The sequence below is a fragment of the Plectropomus leopardus genome, chromosome 4 (assembly GCF_026936395.1).
Source record: "Plectropomus leopardus strain MGB_pleo_1.0 chromosome 4, ASM2693639v1, whole genome shotgun sequence".
In the NCBI taxonomy this organism is placed as follows: Eukaryota; Metazoa; Chordata; class Actinopteri; order Perciformes; family Serranidae; genus Plectropomus; species Plectropomus leopardus.
Genome location: NC_142179.1, coordinates 29,924,898 through 29,940,256, shown reverse-complemented (window position 1 = coordinate 29,940,256; position 15,359 = coordinate 29,924,898). Strand labels below are relative to the sequence as shown.

At 39.4% G+C, this 15,359-nt stretch overlaps 1 long non-coding RNA gene across 1 annotated transcript in view; it reads left to right on the top strand.

The window, feature by feature from the left end:
* The window catches only part of LOC148189800 (uncharacterized), a 105,622-nt gene that overhangs the window by 32,093 nt on the left and 58,170 nt on the right, over positions 1–15,359 (top strand). The window lies entirely within an intron of this gene.

Genomic DNA, 15,359 nt, shown 5'->3' with positions numbered 1-15,359 from the left:
AATGGGTATTTATAAAAGAAGTCAAAAATAAAAGATGGTTGGGTTCACATGGGAAGATTGCTGCTTTCATAAATACAATTTTAAGTTAGAAAACTCCACTGGTGTTAATAAAAGATGCCTAAAAGATGTACTGAACTTGCAGTACCTTTCAAGTCAGAGAGATTGCATCACAGGTTGTGGACACAGCAGTTTTCATTAACCAGATCATATATCTACGTAGATTTTTAAGATCCACGTTTCCAACAATAGCCCAATGACCACAGCCGTTGCAGCCTATAGATGCGATTGCACTGAAAATGGGGGAAAAAAGCCCTGCTCCTACATGACAGGGTGTCAGCCACAGCTCTACTCTTTGTGTCAAAGTCACCTTTCGTGTCACCGCTTCATGGAAAGCTGCCCAATGATGAGCTGCCAGGTATTAAGCATTTTTAATCTCACTTAATCTCCCACGAGTTTCTACCAACCTTCCACTTTCAAGGAGTTAAAACTTTATGATTTGTGATGCGCGTTTACGATTCTCATCTTTCCTTCCTTCCCTGTCCCTAAGGTGACATCAAGTGCGCATTTCTCTTTACTATAAATAGACTTACTGCAACATATAAAAGCAAATGACTTGGCCTACACGGAAACCGTCAGGTTCTTGATAATTAAATCTTGTGTCTCTTGCAGTGCCGTAATCACCTATTTAACCTACCCACTGCGACCCGACCCGAGCCGACCCTCTAGGGGGGTCCTGGGGATTCCCCCAACTCCCAAAAGGATATTTTAGAGGCTCACCAGCTAACCTGACCATTTTATAGCATTTTAAAACAAAAGTCTTACATAAGGGTTCTCAAAGTTTTGACAACTGTGTGCCAATTTAGGGAGACACAATATGACTGAGGGCTGCAGAGGAGAAGTGCGCACACTAACTTTCTATGACATTTTCATGACAAACTATATTGTGACTTTTTTATGTGACTTCTTTAAATATCATACTATACTATAATTTTTTTAAATGACATACTACACTGTGACATTTTGTGTCTGTGCTGGTAATAGTTGTGGCTGGAGGCATTATGTATTTTTCTGTCTCATCCTTATGAATGCAAAAGTTCAAGAACTCCTTTAGGGAATTTAATCAGATTTGGCACAAACGTCCACTTGGATGCAACAATAAATTATTCACATTTGAAAGTCAAAGGTCATTGTGAACTTGTGGCTCTCTCATTCTAATGAACTGGATATCTCAAGAACCAATTGAGTATTATTATTATTATTTTTTTTAAATTGACCCACAATCCACTTGGACTTAAGGGTGAAAGCTGGTGGACGACAGTCAAAGGTCAAGGTTACTGTGACCTTACATGACATGATTTTGGCCATAACTCAAAAATTCAAATCATGACAGAATTTCACACAAGTGTCTGATATGCTAAAATGATAAAGTAATGACATTTTACTACTGAAAGGACATATAATGTTTCTGCAAAAGACTTTTCTGGCCGTTACTCAACATCATAACTCAGGAACAGAAGGGGAGACATTTGGTCAGATACTGAACTGGTGACACTAATCTCGGGTGCCCACCTTGAAACTGTGCTGATTGTAGGGATCTTCTGTACTGCCAGGGGAAAGATGTGTGTGATGCATCCATGTTTTTTACAGACATTGATGTAAACTATAAGTGCAACTTGACTGGTGGGTGGAGGCATACAACCGTGAAGCAGTAATTCTAGTTATAATATATTATACCAGTTGTTCTTAACCTTTTTTTATGTCAAGGACCCTTTAATTGATACACATAGGTCACCAACCCCATCTGATAAGATTTTGCTTCAGCAACTTCCATCTGAAAAGATATTTATTGTTAGATTTGATAAAGACCAGAATTCTATAGGCTAGTTTTCAAATACAGTTTGGTCAATAACTGGAGAGGAAATGAAACCATGCAGAATAGTAACTCTTATGACTCTCACTCACACTAGGCTCACTTCTGTAGTGAATTAAATAGTGAATATAAACTATTCCACATTTTTCTGGGGTCCCCCAGAAACTCTGGGTCCCCGGACTCCTGCCTGAGAAACACTGTTCTATTCTCTGACTTTTTTTAAATGACTTTTTAAAAATGACATATTACACTTTTCAAAAGCTATAACTATATATTGAAAGTGATATAGCCTGAACAATTATATTTAATTCTACTCAGGAAATGGAGTGGCAGTACAGCGTTTGACATTGATTGTGGGCAGTACAACACCAGCCAGGAGTAATAATAAGAATTGCAATTTGTTGAGTTTCTTTATGGTTATGATCACATTTGCTAATGATTATTTACGGTGGTGAGTTGTTACCTGCTGTAGTGTAGCAGGTTTTTTCATTTCTATTTTCTTATCAATATATTTTGGATGGGATGTGCGCCCCCCCAAACATATATTGTAATTACAGCCTAGCATGCAACACTTGGGCTCTTGCTGAAAGAAATATTAAAATGGATTAGCAGTAAATTAGATTGAGAATTATCCCTTCTTTAATAAAAAAATAATCCCATCTTTTCTCATCACTTGGTGTTTTGTATGTGATGCCCCATGACCAAGTGCATCACCCATAAGACTTGAAGACAGAACTGCAGTCACAGTAGCCAAACTCTGCACATAAACAGCTGATTTAATTTTCCAGAGCTGCATTTAGTCTACACTACACTGATCCTGTTATCCTCTGCACTAAATGCTGCTGTTTATTCAAGGCCATGTACAACACATATAAAATGTATAGAGGACACACGCACACAGCCGCCCACAAACCTAAGGGGTCCTTAAACAAGTGGAGATGGTGGTCTGCACAGCCTGTAAATCAAATCATTTGTTCATTTTCATTCCAAACGATATTACTTCAAGGGGATATAATTAAGTAAATGGATTCTAGAAGAAATGAAATTGTTCGACAAAAACAGACTTGCTGGCTTCAGTGCAGAGAGCAAAGCCTGTTTTTCTGCACGGCAATGCTGATCCATCGTTTCTGCCTCTATCTCCTTTTCTCCATCTGTCTCTCCTTTGTCTTTTACCTTTTACCCCTATAACATACACCCTGTGAGAGGCCGCACACGCCTGCATGGCACCGGTGGAGATTTATGTATACTGCACATAGGTCAGCTCAGTCTCAGATGCAATTGAGAAAGTGGATAGCATGCTGGCAGGGGAGCACAGCTTGCAGCCGTTCTTTAGATGAGTGAAAAATGTCATAGAAAAGGTGACATATCCCACACAGGTTATGACGGTGGAGATGGCTTTGCATAGTAACTCAATATGGCCTCGGGGTATTCCAAATTTTCGGTGCAGCAACTTTTTCATGTGATGCTTATAAGGGGGATAAAGCCACTGCAGGAAGCACAAATAGATTTTTGTTCTTATTTCCCACGAATTAACTGAAGCATTTCCAATGTCATAGTCAGTAAACAAAAGTAACCAAAATAGATTTTTACGTTCCTTGTTTTGTTTGTGCTGTATAATGTGGAGGAAAATTGGTGCAATGTTCCTCTGCTCTGAAGTACGAAGAGCTATTTGAATTCCTGCTGTGCATAATTATGATGGATGTGCATAGGTCTGGGTGGCAGTGGAGGCGGTGAATCTGTGTGTGTGAGTGTGTTAGTGTGTAGTAGATGTCCACAGAGCCTGGTAGCTGATGAGCTGTTACTCAGGGCAGACAAACGCAGAGATTGTGTGGGTGATCTCTGGAGCTGACAGGTGTGAGAGGTTCTATGCGTCTTGTGTAGGAACATTTTTAATAGATACAAGATAATATAATGTGCCAGCTCTCAAAGAGGACTGACAATTTAGATTTTCTTCCTCTGACAGAGGAGAATGCTTTTTTTTCCATTCATGCCTCTTTAGTGTGGGCATGCACAGCTGTGAAATGTTATTATGTACTTTTTTGGTGTACAGTGCTGTCCCTGCAAGACACTGATGTACTGCTGTATGTGTCTACATAGTGTCAACTTGTCTATAAAAAGCATCCATTTAACTTAAAGGACCAGTTTGTAGGATTTAGAGGGTCTTTTGGCAGATATGGAATATATGTTCATAGTTTTTTTGTTCATTAGTTCATAGCTTAAGCGAGTACAGCTGTACAGTAATCTTAATGAATATGAAATAAATGAAAGCTACTTATGTCTACATTAATTACACATGCAGTGCAACATTGATGATTGAGATTTTACTTCATGTGGCCTATCTGACAAATATAACATAATAAAGATACTAACATTCACACCGTAATACTAGAACAGATAGTTAATAATAGTAATGGCAAGTTTTTATATTAGGTTTACATTTGCTAATGATTATTTTAGACAGTGGTGAAATCTTTTAAATATGTTGAATGATTCCTAATGTACTTCCTTGGCCTTTCATAACTAGGGAGCAAGCAAGCCACCATGAAATTAAAGCTTCATGTTATGCCATGGCGCCCAGAAATAGTTCTCCCCATAGACTTACATTGTAAAAAACACGTCTGTAAAATCTGTGAATATTTTTTAGTTTAAGGAGCAACATCTTCTCAGCATGAACACTAAAATAGCCCATATTTAAATAATGTCCGAAAAGTTGTACATTTTTTTTTATTTGAAAACCAGAGTTGTTTTTTTTACTGTCATTCGTGTGAGTGAGCTTGAGACTGAGCAGTTAGGAGGTGGGGTTAAAAGAAAGGCTAGTGCACTTTTGGTATTTGCCCCTAGATGTGAAAGAGCCAGGCAATTTTAAACCCAGAAGTTGATTTTTGTTTTTAGATTCATGCCTCACTGGGATAGGGATGTATCATAGGGATGTATCATAGACTGGTACGATAAGGTAAAGTATACTTTACCATCCAACAGGGAGATTTGTTTTGTACTTTAAGCTGCTTCAAGTTCTACTTAATAAAAGATTAACTCTGGCAAGTTAAATTAATAAAACCACATAAAGACAGCCACATAAAATTAGCCTTTTTCAGACAGTAAAACACTCAGCTTGCAGTATTCTGGTCCCTAAATCAGTATGACTTATTGCTGTGTAGTAACTTGATGGTGGATGGAAAGAATGAGTTTTTATAACGATTTAATCAGTTCAGCATTGTAAACGGTTGGCCTCAAGGCAACAGCTGAAACTCAGGGTTCAGGATGTGTTTTGAGTCGTTCAGTATCTTCTGAGCACATATAATTCATATAGGTGCTGAAGATAATGATGTTCCTTTTCCAGATGATTTTCAGGGCTGCTTGTGTACGTACTAGTTTAGTTCGACTGTATAAAATTATGGATGTAGCTACCTTAACATCACCCCTTGGTTTGTGGACATCGGTTTTAAAGTGGGGAGTTAGGCATTTTGGCTGTTGCCATCTTGTTTTTTTTGAGTCAGAAGAAGATAGTAGGTAGAAAGTCGATTTATTAATCATTTTAACAAATTTGCACAAATTTCATTTTTCCTTGATCCTGCGTCCTGAGTTGAAAGATGAGTTGATTAAAATCAGTCTCAATCACAACTCATCAACTTTATTCTCTTGCGACCAGACATTAGCCAGAAGAAGGCTTGGTAGAGGAACAGCTCTGGGTCCAATTTGGGTCAGCCTTGCCCTGATGCTTGCTCTCCTCCCTCTCTTCTTCAGGCGCATTCAGTCTGATTTCTCCCCTCTGGTCTCACTGGCTATTTGGTGTATGACATTGGTGGGGATCCTGTTGCGGTCTGCTGCATTCAGTCCAAACTCAACTTTTCCCAATGTTGATTAGTGCTTCAGCAGAAGGGGCCATAGAGTCAAAAAATAGCAAAATATAGCAAAAAAAAGCAAGGATTTGAGGAGCTACAGGCTGCTGCATCTACATGCGCTGCCATCGAGTGACCATATTTGGAAAAGAGGGGATTGACTCTGCTTTGGAGCTAGTCTTAAGTGGCTATTAGAGGAAATGCTGCTCTGCAGTTCTGCATCTGCTTTATTTATCAGCCTCAGAGGTTGCAACTTGGAATGAATGGAGCCCTGCCTCCAATGCTGTATCCACTTCTCACATAGCCATGATAGCAGGTCCTCTTCCACAGAACTTACCATGTTGCACCGCCAAGTTTCTACTGCAGCTAATAGACAAACCAAACATTGGCTCCAAACGGGGCCTTTTGCATATTTACATCGAAGTGAAGGCCACTGTAATTTCTCGACAGGCTTTGAAAGGGAGTTAGCAGAGAGGCGTTCAGTTGGTTCCAATTTGTGACCTCACCACTAGATGCCACTAAGTCCTGCACACTGAGCATTCAGCATCCCTCAGCATGAAGTACTCTAAATAGAATATTTGATTTTGTATTGAAGTTTAGTGCAAAAGTTCATTTAAACAGTCAACTTTGAGCTTCACACTGGCAGAGAAAACCAACCAGTATGAGGGGAGCACATTGTTTTAACAGCCACCTGAGCAAACATCAAAGCATTTCACATTTATTGGGTTTGGTGTGGACACACAGTGGTAATCCTTGAGATTTAGCAACATCTTTGATGCTGATTCCTGTGGTGTTTATGCACTGCACATCCAGAGATCTCTTGTCGAGTCTGCTTTTCTGTAGATGGCACTCTTTAATTCGTCTGGCGAGATAAGGTGACTGCTCCTGCCCATGCTAACTACCCAGGTCTTTAAGTGGGAACAAGTTCACTGAACAGTCTTTACTAATAACATATGCAGAAGAAATTATTACTTGGTAAATTAGGCCTTTATTAATTAATTGTTTACTACATGTATATCAGCAGTGAAAGGTACACAAGCATGTCATTAATACAATTTACTCTGTCAGTGATATGAGCAAACCAATGCAAAGCCAAATCACAGTTTAAAGATGAATGCTTCATCTCACTTAATCCCTCGTTTGTGCATGTTGGTCCCAGGTTGGGTGATGCCAAAACCAAACCTCAGTCACAAGCTGCGTCCCAAATCCACAACACATCCTGCCTCTAATCATGTGGTGTTTTCACACTGGAAAAGAGTCAAAATGAAGTTTACTCAAAACAGTCAAGATCGTATCTAAAAAAAAAAAAAAAACTTGATTTTTTTTTTAATGTGCTGTTGATAGACACTATTTTATAGAATGCAATGCACACAGGCAATGCAGGAGCTCCTCATGGCCTAGAAAGAAAAAAAAAGCAAAGTGTGGATGGTGGTGAAAAAGCTTTGTGAATGCTCCAGAAATCGTAGTATAAATATCAAATCCTTGGATAAACAAGTTTGTTTGATTTATGGCGGCCTTTTGAAGTTGGAGTTTGATTCATCTGATTCATCATGCATCTGCACACATATTTATCCTAACCAGTTAGTGACAGTTACGTATGCTGATCTATTTGTATACTAACGGCAAAAACAATATTTCAGGACAATTAGTATGTGGTGTGGAATTGGGACAGGCTGACAGTATCAGCAGCACAGAAACATGTAAAACAGATGTGTCTCTTTGTTATTCACTGTAGAACAAGACCAGCATATGGTTCCACCACTTTTTTTTCCGCCCACATTTATACAAAGCTCTTTTTGGAAAGCACTGCGTATTTTTCTATCTTTTTTTTAAATTCAGCTGGAGAGATGGCTTCGTTAAACAGAGATGATCAGTTATTTTTTGCCTAGTGTTAAGTAAATCAGTATTTCACAATTAATAGACCATATGGGGAAAAACATGTTTTTTTTCTTTCCAATTTTATCTGTTATTTATTAGTGAAGGAAGTATTCACAACCTTACTTTAAAGGAGCTGTAAGCAACATTCAGAGTATATATAGGATTCAGAGTCTGAGCCTGTATTGTCTACACATGGTTCTCAACACAGAGGTGGCTGATACAGCACCTAACAGCTAACAGTACCAACACAGCTAGCAATGGCAAGGGACCTTACTGTGGGACATTACGATTCACAACGACTCTGTCGACACAGTCAGTGGTAACCGCCCCGTGACTGCCATGTGAAAGCAGTGCCGAATAGCAGTGATTAGCTAGCCAGTGGGCTCCATACACAGGGAATCAAATGCACAAACATGCATTCGGAGCTGAACCATCTACCAGAACAAACAACAGAGAATCTCAGAATACACACACACACACACACACACACACACACACACACAGAAAGATAGCGCGACTTATTTGTCTGCTCAGGACACCATTACTCTACAGTATCTTTACATGGCAAATAGTGGTTTATGGCTATAATGATGCTCTTAATGGTGAATTTAGAAACTTTAAGTCACAGTAGCAACATACCTCCATTACAAGTCTTGCGCTGACAGTGTCACTTATAAGAAAAAGGTTGCAAAAGTATTTTATGCAAATGTACTTAAACAGCTTAAACAGGATGTCTAGATCAATGAATACAGTCATTTGACTCAACCAAAAATGCACATACTTATTTGACTGGATGTCTAGAGGCCAATCACAGTGTTCAACATCATCTAAAGTGGACTGTATAGAGCCACGTCCCCTTTTTTAACAAGCATGGATCTTCAGGCAAGGAGGAAGCACAAGCCATGTTTTAGTCTATTAATCATATTGGAAAAATACATTATACGTGTTTAAACAGTGTTTAAAGTAAACATGAGACTTTTATATTACTTAGACTTGTCAAAAAATCATACGAAAAATGATTATCTTTCATTAAGTATTTAATAAAAATAAATAAATTGAGTGTCACTGGGAAATGAACAGGAGAAATACTGTCTAAATTGGGGAAATAATGTTCTGATTTCAATTCTATACAATCAGCTTTTAAGGCATCAACACACTGTTTTCTGGAATCACTAAAAATGTTTCTAGTTGTGATGACAAATAACATACAAAATATACATACAATATGTTATAAAGCATTATTTTAGTCATTGATATAAGTCAACCATTCTCAAAATAAATAAACTCATGTTTTTTTTGTTGTAAAATCATTTATTGTCATTTTTACTATTAGGCGATTTCTGCTTTCTCCATCCATTGGAATGAACTTAAAAAAAAACAACCCATAGTATCCCAATAAAAAATGCTAATAATTTATGAGTGCATTCAAGGTAGAAATTCACCATTATTTTTTTTTGTGGAATATAATTGGGTTCTAACAGGACATTATATTAAAATCTCTTAGATTCCTGTTTGTACATGTGTGTACGAGAATCAAAGTTTCCTGTGTCAGACAGTGTGTACGGGCGAGGGATCTTACTCTGGATGTAATTTATCATTTTGCGGCACCAATGCACCAGTCAACAGTCTCCAGCTCCCCTGTAATATGGGGATATTTGTGGTTTCTGTGAGGCAAACAATTTAATAAATCAGTTCATTGCAGTACACACGGTGCCCCTCGGCATTACACACAAACAACACGCTCCGGCATCTAAAGACTCCAACAGACGGATGAGAAAACAACTATTAAACAGTATCTTTAAGGAAGGCTCATTTCTACCTCATGACATCTTGTATTCCTGGGACGGTGCTAAAGAATTATAAAGCAATAGCTGTAATGGCCAGACTTAACAGCAATTAAAAGAATCATTTCCAGCTGCATTTGCTCATTTATGATCCTTTTTGTATATTCAGATGGATCTAAATGAATTGTGCGACTCTTGTCAACATAATAGAGAAACAGGAGATTAGCTGTAGATTAATTTAGTGAGTAAATTAATAAAAATGGTATAATGGGGGGGGGGGGTGCTCATAAGCTCAAATGAAAAAATATTGTTATTCTTGCATACAGTGTTGTATTAATTGCAGGTACACATTTGTAAAAGAACAATAGTTATGTGCTTCATTACTCTTTTGTATTACAAGAATAGTGATGTAAATATGCTTGCAGAATACGTTTATTTCTTATTGCTTTATATGCAAAATGCTTTTCTTCATAACTTTGTTATGCAGCCAGTTAGATAATGTTAACATGTGACACTGAAATTAATTTCTGACTGCGTTATGAAATGTGTCATGAATACACAAAGAACTTAAAAAATGGGCTCTGGTTTCAAAGCTTAAAATGATACTGATTATAGAGACATGAGTGGTTTTCACCCAGCTCAGATCTCTCTAATGGATTTCCCTCCTGCCAGGTGTTTGTGTTCAACCTAAAAAGATTACTCACGAGTGAAACCCTGCCATTTACAAAGAGCCTTTTTTTTTTATGCCGGAGCTCCTCTGACCGTCACTCATCAATACCAGCTCTAACAGTGACACATCTCCCTCTTACTTAACCAGGTTCGGTATTCTAATTTGTTTCTGATTAGATATCCAAGCTCGCTGATTAAACATGATCCGAAGTGATCCTTCTAGTAGCCTTTCTTGAAGTCCTTGATTAGATCTGCCATGATAGATTCCCAGCCATGTGGAAAAAAGAGGGGAAAAGCGCTGGATTTCCACAAGTCATGAATTGCCTTCTGCCAGGGAGATGTAAATCAGCGTAGCAAGCTAAAATTGATGGAGCATCCTCTGGTTTTATTCCTGGCCCCTGAGATCACCCCTAATGCCCCAGCCGGTGCTTACAGACACTAAAAGATGGATTACAGGCAAAAATGAGAGGTGCGAAACAAAGAAACATCACAGCTATCAATCATGCTGGTCCGATTCTGCTTTTTGCCGCTCTTGGTTTGTTATATAAACTGTAATTATGGACATTGCTGAATACCAGACCTGTATCTGTTTTGATCCCCATTGACGGTGCTTATGTTGAGTTAATTGAGCTCATATCCCAGGATACATGATGAGAGGCTGTAACATTAGCCATTTCCTGCATGCAGCTCATTGGGATGCAAGGGCAGTGCTGGCAGAGTAAACTGCGCCTTGGCAGAGATGCTGAGCAGTGGTGGTGCTGCTGCTGCAGGGACATGACAGCTACAGTCTTCCCAGCCATAAATCCCCCCACACTCCGCAGGGCACACAGCCACACCTGTGTATTAAGTTGAAAGACAGCTAAATTCAATCTGCCCCGTCGTGCCATGTCAGTGGGTGAACTTAGTCGGGTGTAAGACATTTGTGCTGTTTCATCAACAGCCCATTATTTATTATAGGTGGCTTTTTTTTCAGATGCTTGGGAGAGGGAGGGGGGGTTGGGGAGTCACTCAGTCTCCACAGAGTGTGAACCCAATTATGCCACCTCCTTCACTTGTCCCAGTCAAAATCAAAGCAGCTTGCTCAGAGCCACATCCCAAGCTCTTCTAACTGTGTCAGTCACGGATATAAGCATGTAATATCCTGAATAGACTGTGATGACTGTTAGGCTTTTCTCTCCCCCCTTTTTTTCAAAATAAAATAATCAATCGCTGACTAATTTATGGAGTGTACTTAATTGTTCACGGCGCCTGTTGATATCAACCACTTGCTGCCACCGATGAGGACAGGAGGTAAACAGCTTCATTCAGCAGCAGCTTGCTCCTCTCGTTCCGGCTTCCCAGCTCAGTGTGATATGACTTTGATTGTCTACTTTGCAATTTACCCAGCAACTGCCAGCTCTCTGTCTTCGCCACATCTCATACAGACCTTTTCTTAGATCTCAATGGATTGCCTAGCAACCTTTTTCCTCAGTACAAATACCAATCTGTGCACTCAGACGCTCACGGTGACCAGTATAATTATTATGCAAGGGAAGACTAACTAGAGGAGCAGTTTAGTTATAGAAATCCCAAAAGACATACACCGTGCTAATTAAACTTTTGATAGAAACCATAAAGATTAATCAGATATATTTCAATTAATGACTATCTGCAGTAGCTCCATTATACCAGGGATGAATTTTGGGAGTGACTTCTGGTTATTCCTTTCACTGATGTAGTGAATTAACAGTATGTCACAGGTGGCTTCCTTAAAAAAGAAATAATGTGGGAATAGACCCTGTCACACCTACAGTACTGTACCTAGTGCATTTGCCGCCCTGGGTCATGCCCTTTGCAGGATCAAACGAAATAAGAAAAAAAATAGTTGCAATGAATTGGGCTGTGAATTCTGCACAACATTCCAATTTTGTCCAATCATTGTAACTTGACAGCAAATTTGACTGTTTAAAACATGTAAAATCTCATTCCATTGTTGAGCTGCATGCATGCAGTGTATTGATTAGCTCAGCCTTGCCCCCCCCCCAACTGCTGGAGAAGGAGCTCTGCGCCTGGGACAGTTATACACACAGTGACAGGGCTAACTGTAACCATTATTGCCATTTATTGACAGATTTATCATCAACTGTTGAGCTGTTTGGTTGTCGGTTTGAGTTTGCTGGGGCTGTTTAAGGGCTTAGGAATGGGGATTTTGGTGCCCCCACCTTGGGTGGTGCCTTAGGCGCCTGCCTATGTCGACTACAGAAAGATCCACCACTGCACATCTAAAATGTATATATTAGTTTCGGTGAGTCATCATTGAGGCTGCTGTTAAAGAATGTATTCAGAAGAAATCCTTGAAGCAAGCCGACCCAACTGCCTGTCATCTAAACTGCAGCTTAACGTGAAAGTAGATTAACAACATGTATGGGATGGGGCTTGATGGAGAATTTGCGCATTATATAGCACATACTGCTGCTGTAATCCTGAAGCAAGCATGTGTCAGGTAAAAGAGAGTGGCATCCAGCCTTTAATACAAGCTACACAGCACAATACCGGCTTAACTATGGCTCTATTTATCATAATTGATTTGTATTTTCAACATTGAATGTGGCATTGAGGGAGATGGATTCTGAAGCTATTTAAATAGCAACAATTGACTATGCATTATCCTGGCTTTCAGGTCTCAGCTATCAGAGCGGAGACAGAGGCTCAAACCGCTGCGGCTACAGCCTGTGATTTTTAAACTTCATTTCATTGTTTTTTGAAGGGAGCCGTCACCACTGCTACCCAATGTGCTTTCACTCAAGCATCTTCCTGCATTAACCCTGTTTTTAGTGCATCAAAATGTCTTTTCCCAATTGTGCTTTGTTGAGCCCCATTGTGTACAGGAAATCAAGGAAAAGCCTGTGTTGCTTATTGGATTTAGATATTAAATCTTCATCCAATAATGCTGACATCCTCAAGTGAATTGCTTATTATTATTTCAAGTGATGAAGTTGTATTTTCTTTTATTAGGATTTTGGTTCTGCATAACCAGATGACAATGGGGAAGGGACTGGGGTATTGTAATTTTTATTTTGGTTGGAGTTCAGGCAGTCTGGCTTATTTGGGAGATCAGGGGAGGAATCCTTAAAGTTTTCCATGCTTCTAGGACTTTTTCTTCCTTTGCAATATTGTTAATAGTTCCATATAGTTTTACATCCAAAAGACAGCTTTTACTTGTGCCATGGTTTATAAAGTTGTACTTTGTCTAGCCCAGCTGCCAGAAGAAAATGTCTGTATTGTATGTTTCTGCAAACCACGAATCTGTTACTTTGGCACGTTTCAAATCATGTCATAGCAGTGGTTCCAAAAGTGACCAAGTACACAGACTGACCTCATCGCTGGGAGGGGATGGTGGATAGCAAGTCACCTAGCGGGACACATGCCGAGCTGCAGACTTCTGCAGTCCACTGTTTGAGACCAACAAAAAACAAAACTGGTTGTCAGTGGCTTATCAGCCACCAAACATGGGTGTTCTGTAGCCACATTAATTTTTTTTTTAAAATGGGGATAGTGCCATGTCTGCTATCTGTGTCTTTACTAAGACATCACTGCTTTTACTGTCGAGATTGTGCCCCCGAAAATTGGTCCAGGTCCAGTGTACAGTATATAGAGGAATATAAAACTGGCAGAACTATGTTTTAATTAGGACTTTCAGCGTTAATGCCGACCGACATTCCTGTCTTTAAGAGGTGGTACTGGGCTGAATTGAACAGTGATGGTACTAGTATCATATGAAACTGTGGAATCCAGTGGTACCAACCACTTCATGTTCATTTCAAGTTTTTGTGATGGAAAACTGATAACCATTTCACAGGGGTCCCTTGACCTCTGGCCTTAAGATATATGAATGAAAATGAGTTGTATGGGTACACATGAGTCTTCCCTTTACAGACCTGCTCACTTGCTGCCTTTCAGATTTTCGATCTCATTTGATTCTCAATCAGAACAATCTGGTAAGAATTGCTTTACCTTGTCAATATGGTCTTCATAGCTGTTTTGTAATGCAAAACATAATGGAATTGAAAACATATGATCAAAAAATGCAATTAATCACGATTAACTATTGGAATTGTGCAACAATCGTGATTGAGTAAATTAGATATTTGACAGCTCTAGTTTTTTTTTGTTTGTTTATTTTTACCTAACAATTGGCCGTTTCTATGAGAGCATGTCCTCTTCTGCATAGCTCACTGTAGGTATTCATCTTTTTTCAGAGATGTACAATGCCAACATTTTTTCCGGAAATTGGGTCGCTTTGTCATGGGACAAAAATTCTTTTCTGTGTCAGGTTTTTATTATTGCGTTAATTGGTAGTGCAAATTAAAAGTTCCATTAAGACACTAAATTGGGGTAGATGATTTAAGAAATTGCACTAATTTAACATTGTTCATATTATTAATTTGTCATGTTGTGGGGAGGGTGTTGCAGCTTTTTTCTGAGTCAAGAATTTTGGTTAAAAGAAAACATTAATTGCTACCTTATGAAGTGAAACAAGGTTCAGCCCCGCTCAAAACCCCAATCATTTTTCAACAGCCCCCTCAACAATGACACCGCTGGGTATGACTGGGTTATACAGGCATAGGTGTCCCTTCCCATGACACTGCTAAAAGTAATGGCCAACTTGATAATTTTATTTTGTAAAATAGAGGATGAGGTAGTTGAATCCGAATGTGGGAGTCCTAGAACTTTCCGCTTTGAAAGTGACCCGTGTTAAAGCAACTTGAAACAAGACACACAGAGTTCTGAGTCATCAGGAGCTTTAAAATGTGGTCACACCTTTGACTCTGAAATGTATCAGGAAAGTAGTCGATTGCCTTGTGATTCAGGAGACAGTTTAAAAATAAACTAGCAGCACCAGTGTCATAGTGAGCTTGCGAGATGGTGAAGGTAATCTCAAAGTGTGGGCATAGCAGCAGTGTAACTCCCGGGGGAAATCAAGAGCTTTCACAGCTGCCCTGCCCGCCAGCAGTTGCAACACAACTCTAAAATGACACGGCGAGCGGACGAAGACAGACAGAAACTTGAGCTCAACCTCAAATCGAAATACTTCAAATGCACCGTAAACTCGTGGGTGAGACAAAGCCGCGTGTTTCCAGATAAATACACCGCTGCCTGAAGTGCAGCCGAACATGAAAGCGCGTGTAGCTTTCGCCCTGCAAGTTTGATATGAACCGTGCATCTGTTAAGACTTTTGAAAAGTAAATATTCCCACTTGTTTTGTGTTATGCCAACTACTCTGATTTTATGAGAGGAATATAGGTTAGACTATGCCAAGAGCAAAAACATCTGGCCCAA